This window comes from Macaca thibetana, chromosome 15 (genome assembly GCF_024542745.1).
Source record: "Macaca thibetana thibetana isolate TM-01 chromosome 15, ASM2454274v1, whole genome shotgun sequence".
NCBI lineage: Eukaryota > Metazoa > Chordata > Mammalia > Primates > Cercopithecidae > Macaca > Macaca thibetana.
In genome coordinates, this window is record NC_065592.1 from 15,392,513 (window position 1) to 15,418,079 (window position 25,567).

At 41.9% G+C, this 25,567-nt stretch overlaps 1 protein-coding gene across 5 annotated transcripts in view; it reads left to right on the top strand.

Annotated features, from left to right (window-relative positions):
* The first annotated feature begins 1,678 nt into the window (after positions 1 to 1,678).
* STRBP (spermatid perinuclear RNA binding protein) overlaps positions 1,679 to 25,567 on the top strand; it is a 151,301-nt gene continuing 127,412 nt past the window's right edge. For all 5 annotated transcript variants that reach the window (XR_007719681.1, XR_007719682.1, XM_050760598.1 and 2 more), the window contains exon 1: positions 1,679 to 1,850. The gene's annotated coding sequence lies outside the window, so the exon portion shown is untranslated. The remainder of the gene's footprint in view (positions 1,851 to 25,567) is intronic.

The following is a 25,567-nucleotide window of genomic DNA, read 5'->3' on the forward strand; positions in this document are numbered from 1 at the left end:
AGTCTTCCCGAACACACTTAGGCACGAAGATGACCCTGTCCTCAAGGGACTGAGAGACCAGGGAGGAGACAGCCAGCTAAACAATTACAATCTAGTGCCATGAGAATACATATAGCTTAACAGGACTCTGTTCAAGCCGAGGGAGCTTAGACCACATGTCTGAGGCAGCCAAGGATCTCCAGAGAATATACTTTGAGCTGATTGATAAGGATACCCAGGATTTTTTCAGGAGGGTCAAGGAAGGTGTGAGTGGTCAGAGGTGGGGAGAGGGTTTAGAAAGGGATTTGAGGCCTGGCATCTGTCTCAGGAGACTCAGGGCTCCTATACACCTGGGCATACTCTGGAAACAACAGTTTTGTAGTTCTGTGTGGCTGGAGGGTCAAATTGGCCTGAAGGAGGGGCAAAGGGAAGGACGTGCACCTTGAAGCTTAAGGCCAGATCACCAAGGCCTTTTCAGTTGAAACTGGGTTTTTACACTTTATTCTGTGAACGAAACAGAGCTGTTTGAATATTTGAGCCTGGTGTGTTAGAAAGATGAAAAGGGGCCCCAAGGGGGCTGTTGTGGGAGGTCCCTCCTCAATCCCTGGGCTCTTCAAGAACCTCTTGTCTTGGCGGTCAGGTCGTTTCTGCCCCAAGCTGGGAATTGCCTTAGGGCAAGGACATTGTCTCATTTGCCAGTGCATCCCCGCACCCTGCACAGCGCCCGGTATACACAAGGTACTCAGTAGGGACTGAACCCGCCAGCAGAATGCTGGGCACCAAGAACGTGAGGCCAGGGACTGTAGGCTAGAAAGCGAACCTTTATTTCTTCCCCAGCGCCGCCCCTGGCACAGAGCTGGTAGGTGTTCAGTCAAAATCTGACCCAACCATAAGGAGGTCAGAGAGGTCCTGGGCCCAAACTCAATCCCAGGGAGGTTCATTATAGGCGGGTGAAGGAGAGGTGATTGTAGCAGCTTCTGTTCAGTGACTGCTGTGTGCCAGGAGAATTCATACCTATTGTCTTATGCTATCTCCCCAACAGCTCCTAAATTGGAATTATTGTACCAGCTTTCCTGATGAGGAAACTGAGGCTCAGAGCGGTTCTGTAACTTGGCCAAGGTCACACAGCCAGCAAGTAGGTGGGCGGAGGCACAAGTCAAAGCCTACTGGCCTGCCCCTCCACCTCGGGAGGCAGAGCGACGCCTACTCCGTTTGTGTGGCTGCTGGGGTTGGGGGGCACCCCTAGGGTGCGGGGTCCGGGGAGGGCGGCTCGCCGCCGCGGCTCGGCGCAGCTCCCAGGTTCGGAAGTTACGAAGTTTCCGTGCATTTCGCTAGCCTCCCAGCGCAGCTCGACTCCGCTCCGCCGCAGTTACGCCGCTAGCGCAGCGAGACTCAGGTGCTGCAGCGGGCGGGGGCCTGGGGCCGAGAGGAAGGCGGGGACGCAGTTTACGTAACCGTCCGCTCGCAGGTGCATGCGGCCGCCGGCCGCGACTGCTCCCTGCGCGCTCCCAGGTGCGCAGTTGGCGCAGGCCGCGGCGCAGCACAGTGGCGGCGGGCGCTGGCCGGCGCTCTCAGGTGCGGCAGGGCGCGCGTGGAGGGGGCGCGCGGCGAACGAGGGGGCGGGCTTTCCGTTCCCCAGCAGCCGCGGGGCCCGCCCCCTGGCCTGGCCAATGGGCGCGCTCGGCGGTGTCACGTGCTCACCGCCGCCGCTGCCGCCGCCGAAGCGGAGACCGGAGCCGCGAGCGCCACCAGGGCAGCAGCCGCCGCAGCCGCCGCCGCTGGGCAGAGGAGCCGGAGACTCGAGCGGGCGAGGTGGCGGCGGCGGCGGAGCGGGAGCGGGTACCGGGCGCGGGCAGAGCGCGGCGGCGCGGGTAGGCTCCGGCGGCGGGGCGGGCGCCTGCGCGACGGGCCGTCCCGGGCGGGCGGCGGTTAAGGCGGCGGTTGAGGCGGTTGGCGGAGCCGGCCCGGGCCCCGCATTGTTTGTTGTGCGTCCTTAGCAGCGGCGGCGGCGGTGGCGGCCGAGGAGGAGAGCAGGGAGCAATCCCAGCCCCGCGGCTCCGGCATTGTGGCCGCCGCCGCCGCCGCCGCTGCGGTGCCCCGGCCGCTTCGGGCAAGGGCAGCGGGCAGCCTTCCTCACCTTCGCGGGGACGGGGTCCCGGCCGAGCAGGGGAGGGCGTGGGCAGGGTGGGGGGACGCGGTGTCGGGAGGTCTTCCGGGACGGAGGGCGAGGGGCTCGGGGCAGGTGTTGGAGGACATTAGGGGCAGGAGCTGGGGAGAGGCTTCGGGGGGCAGGCGGAGGGTGTGGGCAGATTTGGGGATAAATAGGGGTGCAGAGGGATCCGGCCCAGTGGAGGAGGAGAGCCTTCAGGCAGGTTTGGGGGGCCCCCTGGGCCAGGCGAGTGCGAGATGGAGGACGTTCTGGCCGGTGGGGGGGGCACTATATTGTGGGGTTCAAGAGGGAGTCAGGGGGCCTTTGGGGAGGGCTGGGACGAGTGGGGTGGGAATGGAGGGAGAAGACTGGGGACTCGAGCAGAACTGGAAGGAGCACTGCGTGCCAGGAGCAGGGAGTGGGGCGGGTATTAGGAAGGCCACTGGGACGCTCGTGAAGGGGAACGATGGAGGAGGGGGTCGGGGCAGGGGGAAGTGAGGGCAGGCAGGGAGCGCCTGAAAGGGAGGGAGGAAAGCAGGGTGCCTAGGCGTCTGGGGTGGTAGGGAAATGAAGGGTAGGCCCAGGGGCTCCAGGAGACCTGCGAGGGGTGTGAGGTAGTGTGTGGCCAGGATTATAGGGGTGACTGCAGGGAGGCGGAAGGGGGTTGACATGTGAGGATAAAAAGGCAGGTATCTGGTGCTCAGGGAAGAGGAGTATGGGGTGGAAGGGGGAAGTTGATTGGGGCAGAGACTTGAGTTTGAGGGCTTGCAGAGAGAGGTGGGGACAGTAGGAGAAGGGTGATGGGGATGGAGAGCAGGAGGTGTGTGGGGGCATTTAAAGGATTGCGGGAGAAGTGCGTGAAATGGAGGGTGTTTATGCAGGAAGTATGGAAGAAGGTGGGAGCAGCAAGAGAGGGAACTTTGAGGTAGGACGGAGGGTGAGGGGTTCTTGGCAAGTGTTGGAGGACATTAGGGGCAGGAGTTGGGGGAGAGGGACAGGTGTGTGGGGTGGCATGGAGTGTGTGAGGTGGAGGGCAAAAGCGGGTGGGGAAAGGAAGTGTTCTTGGAGTGGCAGGTAAAGTGTGGGAGCAAATGGAATGAAAGATTTCTGAGGCAGGAAGTGTGGAGAGGCTGGGGAGGAGGGAGGTGGAGGAGAGTGTGTGAGAAGGAAATCAGTAGAGGGGGACAATGGGACACACTGGAGGGGAAGGTGGACAGGTCTGGAGTACAGTAGGTGGAGGGAGGGAAGCACAGGTTTGGGCCACTGAGTTTTGTGCTGTAGGGAGAAGGGAGGTAGGGAGAAGGAAGGTGGACAGACTATTTTGGGGTAGAGAATGTAGAAGAATGCTTAATACCTATAGTGGAGTAAGAGAAGGGCAAGGTAGAGGTGTATGTGGACATGTCTGTAACTAGAAAGGCATAGGTGATGGATTGGAGTGGTGGTGGTGGAAGTAGGATGCCCAGGTTTAGGGCAGGAAATGACTTTAAGTTGGAGAGAGCTAGGAACACAGGTTGCTTGAAAGAGTATGGAAGATCCAAGGAGTGGGAGTATGGGGAGAGATTCGAACACTTTGAGTTTCGAGAGATGAAAGGGGCCAAGATTTTTAGGTCATTGGAAGTATAAGGAAGGGCAGGCAGAGTGTAGAAGTTGGAAAAATAACTAAATGGAGAGGCTTAAATTCCATACTAAGAGAAACTGGAGATTGAGGGGTGCGGGGACCTGAATTCTGGAATGATATTAATGGAAAATGGAGGACATTAAACCCAGTGTCATATCTGAAAGTTCATACTCCTAGGGTCAGAGAGATCATTGAGCCCGCTTTTAATTCCAGAACCCGGTAAATGACGAAGGGGTAAGGGAGAGCTGAGTGCACATCCCCAAATTTGAAAGAGGTGTGTAGTGGGTATCATCCTAGCATATTGGTTTGATGAGTGGACAGAAGAGCCACACAGGGTCATGAGGAGTGCACCAAGAGTGAATGGAAATGGGATTGCAGCAGGTGCAGGGCAGATGTCTTTGTGAAACTGCAAGAGACCAGGCCCAGTAGCCAGTTGCATTTAAGGGCTATGTATAAGAGAGGGAGAAAGGGATACCTTGGTGCAATGTCTCAGATATCCTGGGGCTTTCTGGGTAATGGGTCAGTATTCAGGCATGGGGTGATGTAATATCTGAGTCCCATGCTGTAGGCAGACAGAAGTAATGTACACCTGGCTCCTGAAAGTGGCAGAATTGGAGCTTTCTGACTCTTTCAAGATGTGAGTAACTGATCTGGATTGTTGACTTGTCCTCCCAAATAGTTCAGGTAAAATTTAGTTGGAGGCTTTTGGATTCTCTGGTATTTTGATTTGAGTTGGGAAGTGTAATGTTAGCTTTATTGAGGAAAGACACTTATGGGGTTGGGCGGACATATGGCCTTCATCTTGCCAAACACATGGGAAGTAACCTTTAGGGGTTTGAACACAGACACTTATTTCAGTGCAAGTCTCATTCACTGTTCTGTGGCTTGTGTTAGATTCTTAGGGATTTGAAAGGATTAAGCAAACTACTTTGAGACTGCTTCAGTAAGCAAGGTTTCCTAGAATCTTGGAAAACGACTTCCCTTTTGACAGTTGAAAATTAAGTCTTGTCAGATTTTGCTAAAAAATAAATTTCGTCATGTTGCAGAAATAACTTCAATTATCACTCTGTGGGCTTCACATAATGTGTAGTGTGGTACCTAGTATGATTTCAAATAAAAGGTCGCTTTGGTAGCTTGGGAGCTTTCTGGGTTGATTAGTTTTCTTCTTTTGTCGATTTAGGAAGTATCTTAATGCAGCCATTGTATGTTTGAATAATAAGTTTGAGTGGAAGTGGGAATCTTGCCTAAACATAATGAGGGCGGAGCAGAACACCAAATTTTAAGTAATCGGAATCTGCTAATAAAAATATTAAAAAATAAACTGGAAGCAAATGATTTGTAAAATCCAAATTTGAAGTGTGTCATGGCAGCAAAAGAATGCTCTGAAGGCGTTGCTGTGAGATTTTATTTTTGGAGGGAAAGATTTTAAAGGTGTAATATCCCTTCGATTGAAACTCTTTGAGTATTTTGAGATTTGATGTATGTATACAGTATAATTATAGGGAGCGTGTCTGACCTCATTTGCTTTTTGGCAGAGAATTTGAGCAGTAGGATATAAGATGAATAGAATGAGCTTTGAAAATTCTCTCCAACATAGCCATTGTTTCCTCCTTGTATTTTTTAAGTCCGTTGTGTTCCTTTTATTGACTTGAGGTGCGCACTACTTTCTTGCTCAGAATACTCAATTCTGGCATAGTGTTCTGATTATATGTATTGTTCTGTGAAGTTCTATGAATTGGTACAATTTGTAGGCACTTTAGATATCCTAAGTTTATGAACCAAGGAAAGCAGGTTATTTAGGCTTTGTAGGCTGAATAGTTGGGTTCTGGTTTTATTTTCACTGGTGACTTGCTGGACAAGATATTTAATCCCTTCCTGCTGGTTTATTCTCCAGAAACCTGACTCTATCCATCTCCTATGAGAATCAAGGTGGTTTATGTAAAACAAGTTTAAGTCTTTCGGGAAGACTAGAACTATGCAAATATGGGGATAGATGTTATTTAGTTCCTTTTTTCTCCCTTGTGGTTTTTAGACTGGTCAAATATTAGTACTTCATAATTTGCCATTAGGTAGATTAATTTGTGTGAAAGTTGAATAGAGATGAAATTTATGTGACTATCAGAGATGTCTGCAAATTGAAGTTTATTCATTCTTTGCTGTCTGCTTACCTTTCCAATTTCTCAGCTGAGTATTAGTGCTGGTTTGAATTCTTCAGCCTGAGCAAAAGCTTGTGAGAGACATTGGATTCCAGCTATAGCTCAAGATTGTTTCTAAGCAGGAATTTCCAGAGACAGAGTACTTCTTTGGCTCAGTGAATTCAAGTCTTTTTTTTTGCTTTTTTTTTTGAGATGGAGTCTCGCTCTGTTGCCAGGATGGAGTGCAGTGGCACAATCTCGGCTCACTGCAAGCTCCACCTCCCGGGTTCAAGTGATTCTCCTGCCCCAGCCTCCCAAGTAGCTGGGACTACAGGCGCCTGCCACCACGCCTGGCTAATTTTTTGTATTTTTAGTAGAGCCGGGGTTTCACCATGTAGGCCAGGATGGTCTCGATCTCCTGACCTCGTGATCTGCCTGCCTCGGCATCCCAAAGTGCTGGGATTACAGGCGTGAGCCATCGCACCCGGCCGAATTCAATTCTTATATTAGAAATAGTAAACATGATACATTTTCCTATGTATTTTGCAGAAAATTGATTACTGACTGAGTGACTGGAATAGAAAAAATAGAGCTATCCCTTCTGCTAGTGACATCAAGCTTCCTTCTTCTGATTTACTGAATACTCCTTCCTTTTTCAAGTTTTAGTTATCAAATAATTACCTATCACTTGGTATTTCCATATGCGTTGACAGGTTTTGCTCTATCTGAGGGGGAATGATTTTTAAATGCTTTCTTAATGTTGTGTTTGGTTTACAAGTTGTAAAGAGCCTTCCAGGTGCTGGTCATGATTGACACAGCAAAAATGTAAATAGCAAATTGCTTTTTTTTTTTTTTAAGAGACAGAGTCTTGCTTTGTGGCCCAGGCTAGAGTGCAGTGGTGTGATCATAGCTTATTGTAACTTTGAACTCCAGAGCTCAAGTGATCCTCTCGCCTTAGAATCTCAAGTAGCTGGGACTACAGGCATGTGCCACCACATCTGGCTATTTTTTTACTTTTAGTAGAGACCAGGTCTCAAGGGCTTGTTGTGTTGCCCAGGCTGATCTTGGACTCCTGGGCTCAAGCGATCCTCCTGCCTCAGCATAGGTTGCTTTATTACGCATTAATTTGCCGTGAGCTTGGTAATGCCCAGCTCCGATAGTGATCTATCTTTGCTATGTGATCTACTCTAATAGTTTACTCTCTTAGGTAACATGCTTGGACGCTGTTACCCATTTTACTGCTTTTCTGTTTTCATTTGTTTTGCATAGGTCCTTTTATGGGAAGATTGGTTGTTTTTCAAAATTCGTTTAGCTACAGAAACTATTTCTGACTAGTAATTCTAAGAGGCTAGTGGATCAAGTCTAATTTTAGAAAACTTTATTGAGAGATGTAAGTTTAATGTATATATCAGTTAAAATAGAAATAAAGTAAATAAGGCCAGATTAATGGTGATATAGATAATTAGGTGATTTGAGCCCGAAAGTTGTGTTAATCTTTAATATAGCTTTTAGTTCTTGCATTGAATAGTGAGGTGACCAAATGACCTGGTTTGTAACTTTCATGTCTAATTTGAATTATTTCTTGTCTTAAGTGTCCGTTAAGTGCATCCTATTTGAGAAGTATAGTGCCTGCCTCACACATGTGCATGTGGCTGAATGAAGCAGTCCTAAATTTTATTTGGTATTCAAATTCTCTTAACTTCTGACATAACTAGCACTGTGTAAAACATCTGCTTTCTTTAGTTAACTTTAGCATAACTTGAAAGGGTACAGTTGATTACATCAATAATAAAATCACAGCCTTGCATTGTGTGACTTCATGGTTCATTTCCACTTGAAAAGTGAGAATTCTGCAGCAGGTTGTGTAATAAATTCTGAGGCATTTCTGGGTCATGGGTAAGATGTAGTTTCTTACTGCACCTGCAGAATTTCCTGTTCTTTGCAGTTTTCCAGGTGCCAGGATTTTTCACAATATCCTATTGGGCTGATCAGCATTTTGTTTATGATTTTAATTTAACCAATGTAGTGCTGTTGACATATAGTGACTAGTAATTGTCCTAAAGGGCTCTGTCTAGATTTTTTTCTTACCATGCTTGTTTCAGTATGCCATTATTAAGCCTGTTTTGCCAGTTAATTCAGCAAGCATAAATTGACATTTAGGCTCAACGGCGTGTTTTGTGCCAGACCTAAGATTTCTTAGTATGCCTCGATAATACTGGTTTGAGTAAAAAATAGATTCTTCTCTAGATATATTGGCCCTTAATGTGAAAATGGAGTTTATAACTGGTTACTTATGTTTAGTCAGCCTAAATGGAAATCAGTACAGTTTAAGACAGCTAGGCAGTGACCTAACAAATAAGCGGTTGGTTTGCAAAAGTTAAGATGGAGGCAGTTCATTTTTAAGATGTTTATAGTTCAGGTAAATCCGAAACTCATTAACATTGCATGTAATCATTGGCTTCTGTACAGCTTAGGCAACCTAAATTTTAACCTAATGAAGTTTTGGATACTGGATAACTCTTGAGTTAAATAACTCTAACTCACAAAGCTAGTGAACTAGAGGGGAAAAGTGTTGCAGTTTTGATGGTTAAAAGCTGGAGAGAATAAAATCTCAAGCCTTTAGTGTGAATATTTTCAGTTGTTTTTGAAGTAAGCTGTGAATGAGCTTATAATGCCAAGGTTAGCATAGAAGGACAGATATCAAACATTGTGATGAGGCTTTTAAAAACACGGTATCTTAAAAATAAGTACTAATTGCGATTTTTTTTGATCTGCCAGTTTCGTGGTAAATGTTGTAGAACTATACAAAATTGACTTTTGAAGTTGGTCAGCCTTATCATTTCTTTATTTCTAGAGCTCAGAGTTGTATACCTGAACTTTGGTCCCTGTGATGGCTGTATAGTGTAGGTGAACAGTAGAATATTACATTTAGGGAAATGGAGGCACAAGGAGTTCACTTTAGAGCAGAGATTGGCAGACTATCAGATCACTCACAAGTTGCATATCAAATTCATGTTAGTTTCTGAATTTGGCAAGGAAGATTGATGGCTGAGCAAATTTGAAATCTGCCTCTTTTAATCAAGCTGTTGAGTACAAGTCTTTTCATGGACTGAATGGGATAGTGCTTCGTCCTCCTAGGAAGCTCAGAGTCCCAGGATTATGGGGTAGTAATGAATCTGAGAAAAAGTACTGGCACTGGGTGGAGTATGGGGATGCCCACGGTGCCTGGTGTGCAACCTTAATTGCTATATTAGCAGAATGTTTTTGGTACTAAAAGACTTAGCTGTGAGATCTAATCCTATTTACTAGTTGTAGATCTCTCTCCTTAAGTCTGAAATAGGAATAATACTCCTAACTTAGGGTTGTATTGAAGATTAAATTTCCATATAGCCATCAATCAGCTTCACCAATTATCAACATTTTGCTGCTCAGCCCTCACTCACAATTGCATTTTACTATTTTTTTTTGGCTAGAGAATTTATAGCAAATCTTAGACATCATATACTTTGATCCATAAACACTTCAGTATGTATTTCTGACTGATAAGAACCAAAAAAACCACATAACCACAACATTATTTTAACTCCCTAAATTAACAGTAATTCCTTATCTTCTACTCAGAAGGACGTGGATTTAAAACATAGCTCTTAGAAACCACTTACCAGCTTTGTGAGTTAAGCATATTATTTACTCTCTCAGAGCTTCTGGTTCCTTATCTGTAACATAAAGATAATACCTCATGAAGTTATTTTGTGCTTAAATGAAATAACATATAAAATGTTGAACACAGAGGTTCTTGGCAAGTGGTCCAGCCTCTCATCTGAGCCTCCTGTGACATGTGAATTAGAATTATGGACTGCTCTCCTCCCTTCTTTAGTATCACAAAGAGTAACAGTACTCTGGAATTATTGCCCACGAGCCTAGTGAAATTTCTCTTCATTGGGCTATTTGACTCTTCTAGTGAAATTCTATTAACAGCTGAAATGATGTCTCTGTCTCTTCTGCAACATCATTATTCCCGTCTACTGGCTCATTCCAGTTGGCACACACATACTATGTTTCATCTGTTTTTTTAAACAACCATTTCTTGACCACATGCCTTTTTTAGCTGCTACCCAATTTCTCTGCTCCCCTTTACAGCAAAACTTTTTTAAAGAGTTGTTTCTTCTATTCATCTTTAGTTCGCGTGTTCTCTCCTGAAACCACTCTAGTGAATTTTTTAACCCCACCACTCTACTGAAACTGTAACTGTCAAAACTATGAAGTTTAATTCTTATTTGACCTATTAGCTGTGTTTGGCACAAATGGGTACCTCCTTTTGTGAAACACTTTCTGCTTTGGTTTCTAGGATACCATACTACTTACCGGTTTTTCTACCTACTTGGCTTCATAGTTTCTTTTTTGGTTCTTCATTATTACACCTACCTCTTAATATTGGACTGCCCCATGGGATCTCTGGTTTTTTTTTTTTTTTTTTTTTTTTTGAGATAGAGTTTCACTCTTGTTGCCCAGGCTGGAGTGCAATAGCGTGATCTCGGCTCACCGCAACCTCCGCCTCCCGGGTTCAAGCGATTCTCCTGCCTCAGCCTCCTGAGTATCTGGGATTACAGGCATGCGCCACCACACCCAGCTAATTTTTTGTATTTTTTTAGTAGAGACGGGGTTTCTCCATGTTTGTCAGGCTGGTCTCGAACTCCGGACCTCAGGTGCTCCACCCGCCTCGGCCTCCCAAAGTGCTGGGATTACAGGCATGAGCCACCGTGCCCTGCCCCTCTGGTCGTTATTCTCATTTCCTTGGTGCTGTCACCCATTCTTGTAGCTTTAAATGCGTGTGATGATGACTCTCAGATCTTCTTGTTTTTTTTTTTTTTTTTTTTTTTTTTTTTTTTGAGTCAATTTTGTTCTTGTTGCCCAGGCTAGAGTGCAATGGTGCAGTCTTGGCTCACTGAGCCTCCACCTTCTGGGTTCAAGTGATTTTCCTGCTTCAGCCTCCCAAGTAGCTGGGATTACAGGTACGCCACCACACCCAGCTAATTTTTTTGTAGTTTTAGTAGAGACGGGGTTTCACCAGGCTGGTCTTGAACTCCTGACCTCAAGTGATCCACCTGCCTTGGCTTCCCAAAGTGCTGGAATTACAGGTGTGAGCCATTGCGACTGGCCAACTCTCAAATTTTTATCTGTAGCCTGGAACTCCAGGCTTGTATATGCTACTGCCTACCTGACATCTCTTATATCTTTTATCCTTATTTCAAATTGAACTTACCATGTCTCCTCTTCCCCTTGCCCCTTTTATAATCTTCCATATCTCAGTAAATAGCAGCTTCATCTTTCCATTTTCTGAGGTCAAAACGTGGAGACATTCTTGACTCTTTCCTCACACATCACATCTGATCCCTTAGGAAATCTTACCAGCCCTGTTTAAAATATATCCAGAATCTGACCACTTCTCATCACTTGCACCAGCGTAAGCCTACATTACCTTCTCCAAGTTTTTGCAGTAATCACCCCCCCTTTTTTTTTGCCCTTTCCTCCTTATAGTCTATTCTTAATACAGTAACAAGAATGATCTTTAAAAAAAAGTAAGTCAGATTTTGTCTTCTCTGGTCAAAACCCTCTAGTGATCGCCCATCTTGTCTTGCTTAAAGTAAAACACAAAGTCCTGTCAAGTCCTTCTGTGATTGAATGCCTTCTTGGCTGTCTGATCTCATCTTCTCTTACTCTTCTTTTTCTTACTCCATTCTGGCCACAATGGTCTTCTTACGGATTCTTTTTTTTTTTTTTGAGACAGAGTCTCACTCTGTCACCCAGTCTGGAGTGCAGTGGTGTGATCTCGGCTCACTGCAAGCTCCGCCTCCCGGGTTCACGCCATTCTCCTGCCTCAGCCTCCCAAGTAGCTGGGACTGCAGGCGCCCGCCACCACGCCCAGCTAATTTTTTTGTATTTTTAGTAGAGACAGGGTTTCACTGTGTTAGCCAGGATGGTCTCGATCTCCTGACCTCATGATTCGCCCACCTCGGCCTCCCAAAGAGCTGGGATTACAGTCGTGAACCACCCTGTCCGGCCTTCTTGCGGATTCTTTAACATTCCAGGCATATTTGTGTCTCAGGTCCTTTGCACTTGTTGTTTACCCTGTCCAGAATGTAGTTTTTCAGACATTTGCTTGGCTCCATCTTATCTCTCATTTTCAGTGAGGCCTTCTCTTACCACCCTATTAAAATGGCAGCTCCTCCATTTCTGGTTCTCCCTACCCAACCTTTCCCATCTTCTTTTTCTCCATGCCACTTTAAACCATTTCACTTATGATATATTTTGCTTATATTGTTTATTGCCTTTGTTTCTCCACTTGATATAAGCTCCATGAAAGCAAGGATTTTTGTTGGTTTTGTTTTCTGTAGATTTCAAGCACCTAGTAGAACATTGCCTGGCATTTAGTAGGAACCTGAGTATTTGAATGAATTATTTTATTAATTGTAGTCTATTACTTGGAAAAGGTTTAATTTTTTAAAGTTTTAATTTCAGTTTTTCTTTGGAATATTATGCACCTTGAAGTCGTCTTTTTGCTGTATTTCTGTTTTTCTTGATGAGTATCCTTATTAGTTTATTCATCTTGAGTCCTTATTAAGCACTGTGCTAGTTGCATTGGGATATACAAAGATATCAATATAATAATTATATACAATTTTATAAATAAGTATAGAATATATAAATAAAATTATGCATAATAAAAATATATATCTTTTATATAATTTATATATATATATAAATTATTATTTTTTTTTGAGACAGGGTCTTGTTCTGTTGCCCAGGCTGAAGTACAGTGGTGTGATCACGGCTCACTGTAGCCTCAACCTCCTAGGCTCAACCAATTCTACCACCTCAGTCTGCTGAGTAGCTGGGACTACAGACATGTGCCACTATGCCTGGCTAATAAAAAAAAAATTATTTTGTAGAGATAAGTCTTGCTATGTTGCCCAGGTTGGTCTTGAACTGCTGGGCTCAATCCATCCTCCTGCCTGGGTATCCCAAAGCCCTGGGATTACAGTCATGAGCCGCTGTGCCCAGCCAGAGATAAAGTATTCATAGACCCTTTTATACTTTTATGAGCTTACAGTCTATTAGGGGAGTTGATAATATGATGCGTGTGTGTGTTTGTGTGTTTTAAAAAGGTAAGTACCTGAGAGAGTGGTCCAGAATTCAGAAGAACAAGAAATTATTTCTAGTGGAGGGGAATAATGGAGCGACTTCAGTGAGGGTGTGTGTAGTGTATAGTATGAGCCACAGAAAACAAGTAGAACTGGATTATGAGAAAATGGAAAAGAGAATTCCATATGGAGGGAATAGCATTAGCAAAATAAGAGTGCTCAAGATTTGTATGGGAAATAACAAGTGGTTCATGGGATATGTGAAAGGAATTAGTAGAGTGTAAGTTTGGAGAGGAATGTTGGAGCTGCTGATAGAAGGATTTGAATGCAGGAATCAGGAATTCAAGCCTTACTATTTGAAAGCTCCAGCGATGAAGGACGTTATCAGGACTATCTTTATGAGTTTGACAACTTTATGTGGAAAGACAGACTGAAATAAATACAACTGGTCCTCGAATAATGTTTCATTCAATGTCGTTTCATTATAATGTTGATGAAAAAAAAAAAAGATTCCTGGCCAGAGCCACTGTCTACGTGGAGTTTTCACATTCTCCCCATGTCTGTGTGGGTTTTCTCTGAGTACTCTTGTTTCCTCCATATCTGAAGGATGCGCAGTTTAGGTTAATTGGTCTAAGTGGTCCCAGGATGAGTGAGTGAGGGTGTGTGTGTGAGTGTGCGCTGTGACGGAATGGTGTTCTGTCTAGGATTGGTGCCCACCTTGTGCCCTGAGCTGATGGGATAGGCTCTGGCCACCTGCAGTCTTGAACTGGAATAATTAAGTAGTCATCTTGTTTTTTATTAACCTTTCTTACATGTATGTATAGCTCACATTTATTTCAGTGTTTAATATTTGAAGCATTTTGGTTTTTATTTAGAAGTTTGGTGATGTTTTTGTGACAAGAAGAACTTAACTGCTGTATATATCAGTTAGCCTGTGATAAATTGGTTTAATTATATGTTATTTCCCCTGAAGTCACAGTTTCCAAGAACCTATCAAGTACATTAAGTGACATCTCACTGTACACTGATTAAAATGCTACTGTAATAATTTGGGGGGAAAAAGCCATAAAGGTAGTGGAAATAGGTATATATATATAATCTCAGCATTTTGGGACACCAAGGCAGGAAGATCACTTGAGCTCAGGAGTTGGAGACCAACCTCGACAACATAGTGAGACCACATCTTTATAGAAAAAAAGTAGCTGGGTGTGGTGGTGCTTGCCTGTAGTCTCAGTTACTTGGGAGCCTGAGGTTGGAGGATTGCTTGAACCCAAGAGGTTGAAGCTGTAGTGAGCTGTGATCATGCCACTGCACTCCACTAGGCAACAGAGCAAGACTAGCAAAAAAACAAAACAAAACAAAACAAAAACAGAGCAAGACTAGCAAAAAAAACAAACAGAAAACAGAAAGAAAGGATGTCTTGGAACTGTTGCAACTTGGTAAACTACTGGATGTGAGGGCTGAGCAACAAGCCTGACAGGGTTTCAAGCCAGTTGATTGTTAGGCTGGGGTTCCCTCAATATAAGCAGGAACCCAAGAGAAGTGAGATTAGGAGGAAAATTTCGTTTAGTTTTGGTATAACGTTTGCAGGTGTGATGGTTGTATACAGGTGATGATGATTCTGATAAAAAAAGTTAGTGATCTCTTTAGAAAGGATGTGCATTTGTTGCTTTCGTGCCTTCATTTTGATATAGCTAACTCCCAGAAAGAGAAGTAAGACTCAATTGCTGAATCTATTGCTGGCATCAGAATCTAGATAATTGATTTGGAAAACTTTGACACAGCACCTGAATTTTTCTTTTCATCTGTAAGTAGCTCAACCCTTTTCACTGTGTTAGATAAGTTGCTCTGGTTGTAAAAACACTTATGTATTCTCAGAAGCTTGATACAACTTACATCCTTTGAACTCTCCTTTACTGCTGTGTCATTGGCTATGGATATCTAAACAGTGCCTTTCTTACCTCTTTGAAGAAAACACACCGAGCAAATGAGTGTTCCCAACTAGTAAACTTGATCACCTTGAGATCAAGGCAGTGTTTATTTGAATTAAAAGGTTTGCATGATCTTGCCATACCATACTCCTATTTTTCCCCTTAGGACTTAGAGACACGCTGGAAGAGGACAAGGCTTTTAACCTAATTAATGGTAGTTAAGGTGTTAGTTGCCAAAACATTTCTTTAACAGCCTACATTTAACAAAATACTGGAAGATATCAGAGGATGTAGCTTTCTGTGCCAGGCAGATTAAAGAACAGTGTAAGGTTCTTTTAGATTTATAGCACTTTCACAGCCTTGTAGCAGGAGGTGTTTTTAACCCAAAGATTATTTATAGGCAAACAAATTATTTGCAAAATAATGATAATTGTGTACACTTTTTATTTATAGGCTAATGATGTATGATGTTTACATTTTTATATTTAATGCATTTTTTAATAGTTGAAAAAAAGACATGAGTTTGTTAAAAACTTGCAGTTTACCAGCTACGTTTAGAAGGTGACCTTGAGCTTACAACATTAGTCATCTCTTTATTAAGTCTTTTTTCTTTGCCCTTAGATAATATTGTCAGTGAGTGTTATTTTGACACTGTCATTATGGAGCCTTTTGTTTTCCATTAAATAGGAGTCAGTAGGACCCAACTGTCCTGAAATGAGAAAATTTTCGTATTTAGTATAATTTATATTTTTCACCTCACTGGAGGTGTGATGGCTTTTAGTTTGTCAGATTTGGAGTATATTGTAAATTTTTTAAAAATCTGGGCAATTTTGTTTCACATAATTGGTTTGCTAAGACTATAAAGTCTTACCCTTGTGAGAAACCTGCGAGATCCTTTTAGTCCTGCTTTGTTGCAGAGAGGTTAAGGCACTAGTTGAAAATCACACTCCCAACTAGTGACAGAGTTGGGGCAAGAGATATATTTCTTTTTTCTTTTTCTTTTTTTTGAGATGGAGTCTCGCTCTGTCACCCAGGCTGGAGTGCAGTGGTGCGATCTGGGCTCACTGCAAGCTCCGCCTCTTGGGTTCACGCCATTCTGCCTCAGCCTCCCAAGTAGCTGGGACTACAGGTGTCCACCACCACGCCCGGCTAAATTTTTGTATTTTTAATAGAGATGGGGTTTCACTGTGTTAGCCAGGGTGGTCTCAATTTCCTGATCGGCAAGAGGTAGATTTCTTGACCTTCAGTCTTGGGCTCCTTTCACCATGTCAGGCTGCTGTTTAGAAATGTGTACCAGGAAATCTTAAATAAACGTAGCTGAGTTGGTCACTAACCTGCTTAGTTGGTTGGTCATTATTGGGTGTTATTACTAACACCTAATAATGTTCAGTAGGAATAATTAAGATTTTTTTCCCCCTCGTTCCTTCTGAAAACATTTTTAAAAAAGGCTAACCATTTTAAACTGAACGATTCAGTGGCATTTCATTCACAATGTTGAGCAACCACCACTTTATGTAGTTCCAGAACATTTTCATCACTTCAAAATAAAACCCCTTACCCATTATGCAGTTTGAAAAGTTTTTAAGCAATTAGAATAAAAATCTTTGCCGTGACAAGTAAGGTCGACTAGGGCAAGTTTGTATTACAGCGCACTCCAGTGCTTTGTCGCCCACTTCTGATTTGCCAGTGAGAAACAGAGACTCCTCCTTATGCTATTTAGTAGTGATATATTACAAACAGCAATGTCAGAAAAGAATGTGTTAGGCACATAATGAATAATAATGCTGATAGCAGACATGCGTTATGCATATTATTGTTAATCTTCACACTAGCCTTTCAAAGTGGTTACTGTATTTCTGATGAGAAAATGAAGTCTTGTTCACTAATTCTAGAATCACTTAGCTAATAAGTGGCCAATCTGGGATTCAAATCCATATCTATTTGGCTAGAAAAGTTGGGTGTTCTTGTCACTAAATTTGGGAATGAGCAGGCAAAAAGAAACACATGGAATCATCTTGTTTGAGGGATTCAGTACTCTCTTAGCAGTACAGTATGTAAGGGAAGGGGATTTGAGTTTGTTAGTCCTGTTGATGTTTGTGTATTAGTTGCCACTTTCTCCTGACCCGCTGTTATCTATCTGTATGCAAAAGAGGAAAAACAAAATAGGAAGTAATCTTTGGAACTCTTTATAGACATTATCATAAACAATTAGAAGAAATTGCAATGTAGCTTCTGAAATTTGTTGTTAGAAATTATCTATTTCTTTTTTGTTTTTGTTTTTTTTTTGAGACGGAGTCTCACTCTGTCACCCAAGCTGGAGTGCTGGAGTGCTGGAGTGCTGGAGTGCTGGAGTGCTGGAGTGCAGTGGCACGATCTCGTCTCGTTGCAAGCTCAGCCTCCTGGGTTCACGCCATTCTCCTGCCTCAGCCTCCCAAGTAGCTGGGACTACAGGCGCCCGCCACTATGCCTGGCTGATTTTTTTGTGTTTTTTAGTAGAGACGGGGTTTCACTGTGTTAGCCAGGATGGTCTCGATTCCCTGACCTCGTGTCCACCCACTTTCGCCTCCCAGAGTGCTGGGATTGTAGGCGTGAGCCACTGGGCCCGTGCCCGACCTTTTTCTTCTCTTGTAATGAGTCTTTATATGATTTTATTTTAAAGTCATAAATTGATGTGCTTGAGTGGTTAATGATTAGTCTTAGCAGTATTGGAACTTGATTGATTTCCCATTTTAAGATCCTTTTAAAAAATCGTGATTCAATTCCAATGAAGCATAACTCAAATTGTGTGTATTGAAGACTTTTGTAATTACATTTTCGCCCTTATTAAAACACTTTATTTTAGCTTTTTTAAAGTTTGAAAGAAATTTTGGTAGACCAGTTGTCAGTCATTCCTTTGAATGCCCCTGGTAAGTCACCTCATAAACCTTGTCATTTTTCTACTGTGTTTTGGCCTGAATCATGTTACTTCCCTTCAGTAATAGGCCCTGGGGTAATATGTTCCAATGTGCTGGCTTTGGGTAAAAAGGATGGTATCATGTAAAATACAGCTCTTTGGCTACTTTGAAGAAAGAGATTTTTTTAAGGTTATGTGAGCATGACAAGAATATAAGGTATAGCAATAGCGGCCATCTACAGATGTCTTGAATGTGTGTATTGATAGTTATCCAAAGAAGTACAGATTTTTGACAGTGACCTTGTGACTTTTGCTAGTATCTAAATACTAGGTACTTCCGTAAATGGATTTTAAGCTTTTAAAGACTTAATGTTTTATAATGCCCTTGTAACTTGGCTCAAATATTACACATTGCTTTTCTGTTTTGACCTAGTGATGACATTTCATTCTCTCTGGAACCAGCAAAAATGTGCCGTGAAGAGTACAGGCTTTGGAGTTGGTCGGATTTGTTTTCAAGTCTTTGTCACTTACTAGCTGTAAGACCTTTCCTCTTTTAAAATGAATATCTTATGTCACAACTCTGTAGAGTTAGAGGTGATGTCTCTAAAGGGCTCAGCACAGTATCTAGCACATAGTGAATTGTGTTCAAATGGTCGGTATTATAGGAAGAAGTATAAATTTTGATAGCCTAGCCAACATCATTGCAAATACGGTAAAACCTCATCTGTATACTGTCCTGCAATCAGCACATTTCTTCTTGGATTTGTGTTTTGTTTGTGTGTTGAAGTGCCATGTGTCAGTTTTCACCATTTCCTGCAACTTTTCTTTTTTCTCAGAAATGCTTGGCAAATACCTTCATTGGTTATTGTATAATTTAGCTTTAAAAAAAAAAAAAAAGATGGGGCTCTGCAAGCTAATGATGAGGCATTTGCTCCCTTATAGCAATCCTTTTCAGTTAGGTATTCCTGTGTGCGTGCTAACAGGTGCTTACCACCCTTAGAGATGTCAGATGGCTGAATGCCTAAGCTTATGTCAAAGAAGGGAGCTTTTGTTATCTGGAATGAAAAGTATACAATGCCTACTAAATGCTTATAGTGTATTTCATGATGATTGTTAATGTTAAAGCATGAAAAGTCATATCTTAGCCTAACAATTTTACTCATTACTTCCCCATTATTTGCACTGTTTCTCTTGTTCTGTTTAGAAAGACATACAAAAGGCCTTTTACACTGTAACTGTACGGTTGAGGTTGTGATGAATTGCAATCTAAGAATATTAGCTATGGAGGGGACTTTGGAGGTCAGCCGTACTAACCGTCTTACCTTGTACATGAAAAAGCTGGCTGAGAGAAGTTTTGACTCACTCAAGGACATAGAAAGTAAGTGACAGGTTTGATTTCCAATCCAGTATTATGAAGGTTACCTGGTAAAGTGGAGAGAGCACTGGACTTTGGAGTCACACAGGCCTGATTTTGAGTCCTCATTCCACCATTTATTAACTGTGTGACCTTTGGCAAGTAAGTCTGAGTCAGTTTCCTGCTCTGTGTTACTTTGCGGGGTCTTGAGGATTATGGGATAATGTAAGTAAAGCACAGAGCCTGGCATTTGCGATGGGCTCAGTAAGTGCTGTCTGTTCTCTTGTACTATTTTTCTTTGAGAGAGAGAGAGAGAGAGAGATAGAGAGAGAGAGAGAGAAAGAGAACAAAAAAAGAAACAGAGACAGACAAAGAGGGTCTCTCTCTCCATTGCCCAGGCTGGAGTGCAGTGGTATGATCATGGCTCACTGCAGCCTCGAACTCCTAGAGTTCAAGTGATCTGCCTGCCTCAGCCTCACAAGTAGCTAGGATTACAGGATTACCAGACTTGGCTAATAAAAAAAAAAGATTTTTTTAAATAGAAATGGGGTCTCGTTATGTCACCCTGGTCTTGAACTCCTGGCTACAAGCCATCCTCCTGCTTCAGTCTCTCTAACTGTTGGGCTTATAAGTGTGAGCCGCTGTAGCCAGCCCTGCTTTCCTTTAAAACAGATCATATAGCTAAGTGATACTCGTTATGAAATGGGAATTAAAGAGAATGGTTGATGTTTTTGCCAAAACCTTTTGCTGAAAATCTGTTGTTCATTGGGGGATTGCTCACTGCAAAATGAGTGCAAAACGTTTGTCAAGAGCTTAGTGACCACTGCTCCAAGTTGTACAGTGTTGACGTGGTTCATTCCTGAGAAATGTCTGCATTTCCCTAGTGAAATGGATAGAAAACCTAGCATTGGGAACACCAAATCAACCTACATATAGTTAGGTCAGCAGTTCTCAAAAAAAAAATTTTTTTTTAACTCTAGACCCTTTTACAATCTTAAACATTATTGAGGACCCCAGCGATCTCTTGTTTATATGAGTTGTGTCTCTTGGTATTTATCAGAAATTATATCTGATAAACATTTAAATATTTAAAAATGCTAATAAACTATTGTATGTTAACACAAGTGATATATTTTTAGTGAAAAGTATCTTTTCCAAGACAGAAGAAAACTAGTGAGAAGACTAGCATTGTTTTACATTTTCGTAATTCTCACTAACGCCTAGCTTACTAGAAGACAACTGAGTTCGGATAGCTGCTTCTGCATTGTCTGTTTTAGTATGTTCTCGATGAAGTATATGAAGAAGAAAATCTGCCTTTGCACAGATATATAGCTGGAAAAGGGAGAAATATTTTAATAGCTTTTTCAGATAATTTTGGATAATCTTCTTTGATACTACACCAAAACTTGACAAATGGTAGTATCTTGATAGAATCTGAAACCAGATCAGTGAACATTTTGTGTCCTGTTACATTAAAATCCACTGGTCTTTGCATTTTGATTGGATCTTTTATCTATACATGGTTTTATAACATTATGCATTGGCCATTGGAAAATATTTATTCATTGAATTATGTTGGTCTTCCAAATGTGACCTATTTCATTATGTTCCGTCTTCAACGTTATGTAGCCTCTGGGAAACTCTGTACTCTGGAAAGAGTGAGAGTGGAAAAGAAACATAATGCCTTCATACTACTTGGAAAATAGTTTTGGCCTTGCAGACCCCTGAAAGGGTCTTGAGGACCTCCAGGGGTTCCTAAACCACACTTGGAGAACTGCAAAGTTAGAAAAATTGGTAAATTAAAAGGAGTGACTCAATTGCTTTATTTTTTAATTAAAAATAATTTAAAAACAGGTTTAAAAAAATAATTTTTGAGACAGAGTCTTGCTGTGCCACCCAGGCTGAAGTGCGGTGGTACAATGATACCTCACTATAGCCCTGAACTACTGGGCTGAAGTGATCCTCCCACTCCACCCTCCTCGGTGGCTGGGACTACAGGCATGTATCATCATGCCCAGCTTTTTAATTTTTTGTACAGATGGAGTCTTGCTATGTTGCCCTGGCTGGTCTGAAGCTCCTGGCTTCAAGTGATCCTCTTGCCTCAGCCTTCCAAAGCGTATTTTTATTTTTTTGAGACAGGGTCTCACACTGTTGCCCAGGCTGGGGTGCAGTGGCATGACCCCAACTCACTGCAGCCTTGACCTCCTGGGCTCAAGTGATCCTCCCACCTCAGCCTCCCGAGTAGCTGGGACTACAGGTGCTCACCACCTTGCCTGGCTAATTAAAACATTTTTGTGTGTGTGGAAATGGGGTCTCACTGTGACCTGCGGTCTCCAGCTCCTGAGCTTAAGTGATCCTCCTGTCTCAGCCTCCCAGGGTGTTGGGATTACAGGTGAGAGCCACGTGGCTCAGCCTGCAGCCTTAATAATAGATAATCTGGAAATGACTATGAAATGGATTGCTATATAAGCCTTAGTCTTAGAAACCATCTTATTCCTTGAAGTAAAGAGCTGCCTAATTTTGAAATGCAGTGAATTGGTCATTAAATATTTGAGTGTTTTTTGTAGACAAAGCAGTGTATTAGGTACTGTTAAAGATATGAATTATGAAAAAAAGCTTCCTTCTTTTTAGTAGTTTATAGTCTAGCTGAAGGGGTAAGACGTATAACCTTGTAAAATATGACTAATGCAAGTTCTACATAACAGGGTGACATACAAGGAGAGAGAAAGCCATTCTTTATTATGGGGAAGTACAGTGCTCTTTCAGGTAATCATTACATCAGGTTATACTGGAGAATTAATATTGAATAATTATGTTAGGCTTACAAAATTATGTTGCAATTTATATTTTTATTCTCACATTGGTACCCTATTTTTATAGGTTTATGTAGTTTCCAGTATTTTTACCGGTTTTTATTTGCCTTAAAAAAATAATTAGACTGGGCGCGGTGGCTCATACCTGTAATCCCACCACTTTGGGAGGCCAAGGTGGGCGGAACACAAGGTCAGGAGTTCAAGACCAGCCTGGCCAACATGGTAAAACACCGTCTCTACTAAAAATGTAAAAAAAAACAAAAACAAAAACCAAAAAACTGGGCATGGTGGCGTGTGCCTGTAATCCCAGCTGCTCGGGAGCCTGAGGCAGGAGAATTGTTTGAACCCAGGAGGCAGAGGTTGCAGTGAGCCGAGATCGTGCCATTGCACTCTAGCCTGGGCAACAGGGTGAGACTCCGTCTCAAAAAAAAAAAAAAAAAAAAAAAAATTCAACACGATAGTGGTAGGACAAGTATGTTATTGCTATTTGATAGATGAGAAAAGACTGAGTTAAATATGCCAAGATCATAGAGATATGAGTATTATGTTATTTGCATTTATGTGTCTCATTAGAATGGAATAGGAATACTCAGATACCTTGCTTTGGGGGAAAAATATATACATATACAGAGTAAAGATCTCCACTCAAGACTTCATAGAAATGTTTTAATGCTTCCTAAAGCACCTTGTATATACCTTGTGCTTAGTTGTTCCTTTACTGAATTATTATAACGATTTTAAAAAAATTACAAAGTACCTAGCAATAGAAGGCACTCATGGCAACTATTATTATTGTTGTTTTTTCAACTTTTTCAACTCAGCTCTGATGTTACTTAAGACATCCAAATTCTGAATCAGGTATGTTAGATATATTTTATTTACTTACAATATCTAAATTGTCCATCCGTGTAGAGATTCTCATTTCTCCATTTGGTGAATGCAGTAATTCTGGACTGTATTTATGGGGCACTTACTACTCTGTTCAGATACTGTGATACACATTTTACACACATTTCATCTTTAGATCCTCACAGCAGTTTCACCGTGAGATGAGTGATGGTGTTTCCATTTTATAAATGAGAAAACAGGCCTGGACTCATCAGCTGCCCAAGGTGCTTACTAGTTAAAAGTACAGCTGGAAGGCTGGGCGCGGTGGCTTATACCTGTAATCCCAGCACTTTGGGAGGCTGAGGTGGGTGGATCACCTGAGGTCAGGAGTTCGAGACCAGCCTGGCCAACATGATAAAACCCCGTCTCTACTAAAAGTACAAAAAATTAGCCAGACATGGTGGCGTGTGCCTGTAATCCGAGCTACTCAGGGGGCTGAGGCAGGAGAATCGTTTGATCGCAGGAGGTGGAGGTTGCAGTCAGCCGAGATTGTGGCACTGCACTCCAGCCTGGGTGACGAGCAAAACTCTGTCCCCCCTCCAACCCCCCCAAAAAAGTGCAGCTGGGATTTGAATCCACTTCTCTGTCTTCTGTTACCTTTCCATGTGGGCAGTAAGTTGAAAAAAATATTTTTGGATTGTAGAGGAGTTTTTGCTGTTTTTCAAAGGACAGCTTTTTGAGGGGGGCGTTGGGTGGTGGCTATTCTCCCCTTTTATAATAAGTTCATTGATTGGTATTGAGACTTCAAAACTTTTTTTAAAAATTATTGATGTTATTTAATTAATTGCCTGATGAAATTTTGGTAAAATAGTAATGGATTAACATTTTCCAAGTCTCGATTTCCAAGTTCAAGGGGATATTTTACTATATTGGTGAGAAATAGTTTGTAGGTTTTTACAGGTTGTTTTAGACCAAGATTTGACTTACCTTTACTGTTTAATAACATTACTACTTGATTGAATAAGATGGTTATAGTCACTTTTGAAACAGTATTTTGGCTTACAAAGCTCTTTTGAGGGGAAAAAAGTTTATTTGTATTGGCAGTCAGCCAATATTTTATAAGCTACAATTTTCCTTTGAATAGCCGGTGGTTTGTAGCTCCATAATTTGTGGTTCTTCTGAACTTGTAAAAAGATTACACATATTTAAAAATGCCCTTATCACTTTAATGTTTTAAGCAATACACAACTGTCAAATTCTGTTGTATAGTATTGTTGTTTTACTTAATTTTCCTGGGCCAAGAATCTAAGTTAATAATTTATACAATGTAATTGGAATCTCATCCCCCCAACCCCTGATGAAACTCCACACCTAAAAACCAAAAACTACATTAGTAATGTAACAGGCACTGTTAAAGGCAAAGGAAATGTGAGCCGACTGTACGTCAGTCTGCCAAAATCCTTGCAGTATTCATGCTATTCCATTATTTAGCCACTGCTGCTCCGATGTGTTGAATTATGTGGTATGTGGGTTTGTTTGGGTGTATATGGTGTTCTTGTATGACATTTAGTTTTAAATTAAGGTTTTTGTGATGCTGTCAATGTTGCCTTTTCACATGCAGTTGGAAAAGAATACTTCATTCGAAATGTTTCATGTTCTGTACCTCGTTCTCATGGTTTGTGGGTAGTTAAATTTGTGAAAGTCACAAGGTTATTTTAAATCTTTCCTTTTGATTTTAGGTTAAATCTAAAATGGAATATGGTGGCCTGTTCGAATGAGAGATTTTGGAAAGCCAGATTAATAGTTCCATTTTTGTACTCATAGAAGTTTCACAGATAAAAGTGAACCTACCATTCAATTTCAGACTCAAACTCCATTGCCAAGTAGGAATATTTAAAAATAAACCATAATGAACTATTGTCTTTCTTGGGCTAAATCCTTTTGTTTCTGGAAGCTGAGTGAGGTTTGGGTTAAAGTTTCCATTTATTAGTGAAATAATTTTTGTGGCTAAGATTTTAGTGAATTGTTAACAGCCAGATCTTTAACAACTGTTAATTGTCTTATTAACATGTTAGTAAAGGTTGCTTTTAGAAAGACTCTGTAGCTCTGGAGGATACTGATTCTCATTCTTGATTGAACATTTGAATTACCTGAGAATTAAAAGAAATACAGATGCTTGGATTTCACCTTGAAGGATTCTAATTTAATTGGTTTGGGATGCTACCTAAGCATCTGGAGTTTTAGAGGTAATTCCAGTGTGCATGTGAGGCTTAGAACTCCTGCTCTGGGAAATTTGTTAGCCCACTCAAGGGGAAATAATTTGATTTTAGAGAATATATCTTTACCTTTGGAGTTTATAAAACTTTTTTTTTTTTTGAGGTGGTTGTAGATTCACATGCTGTTGTAGAAAATAATGTACTGAGTAATCCATCTCTATAATTTTATCATTTCAAGAATTTTATGTAAATGAAATAATACAGTATGTAAACTTTTCAGCTTGGCTTTTTCACTCTGGCTCATTCCTTTGAGATCCATCCAAGTTGTTGCATGTATCAATAGTTCGTTCCTTTTTATAGCTAAGTAGTATTCCATGGTAGGTAGGGAAGTATCACAGTTTAGTCATTCACCTGTTGAAGGACATTTGGATTGTTTCCATAGTGGCTATTACTAATAAAGCTGCTGTGAACATTTGTGGACAGGCTTCTGAATGGTCATAATTTTCCAT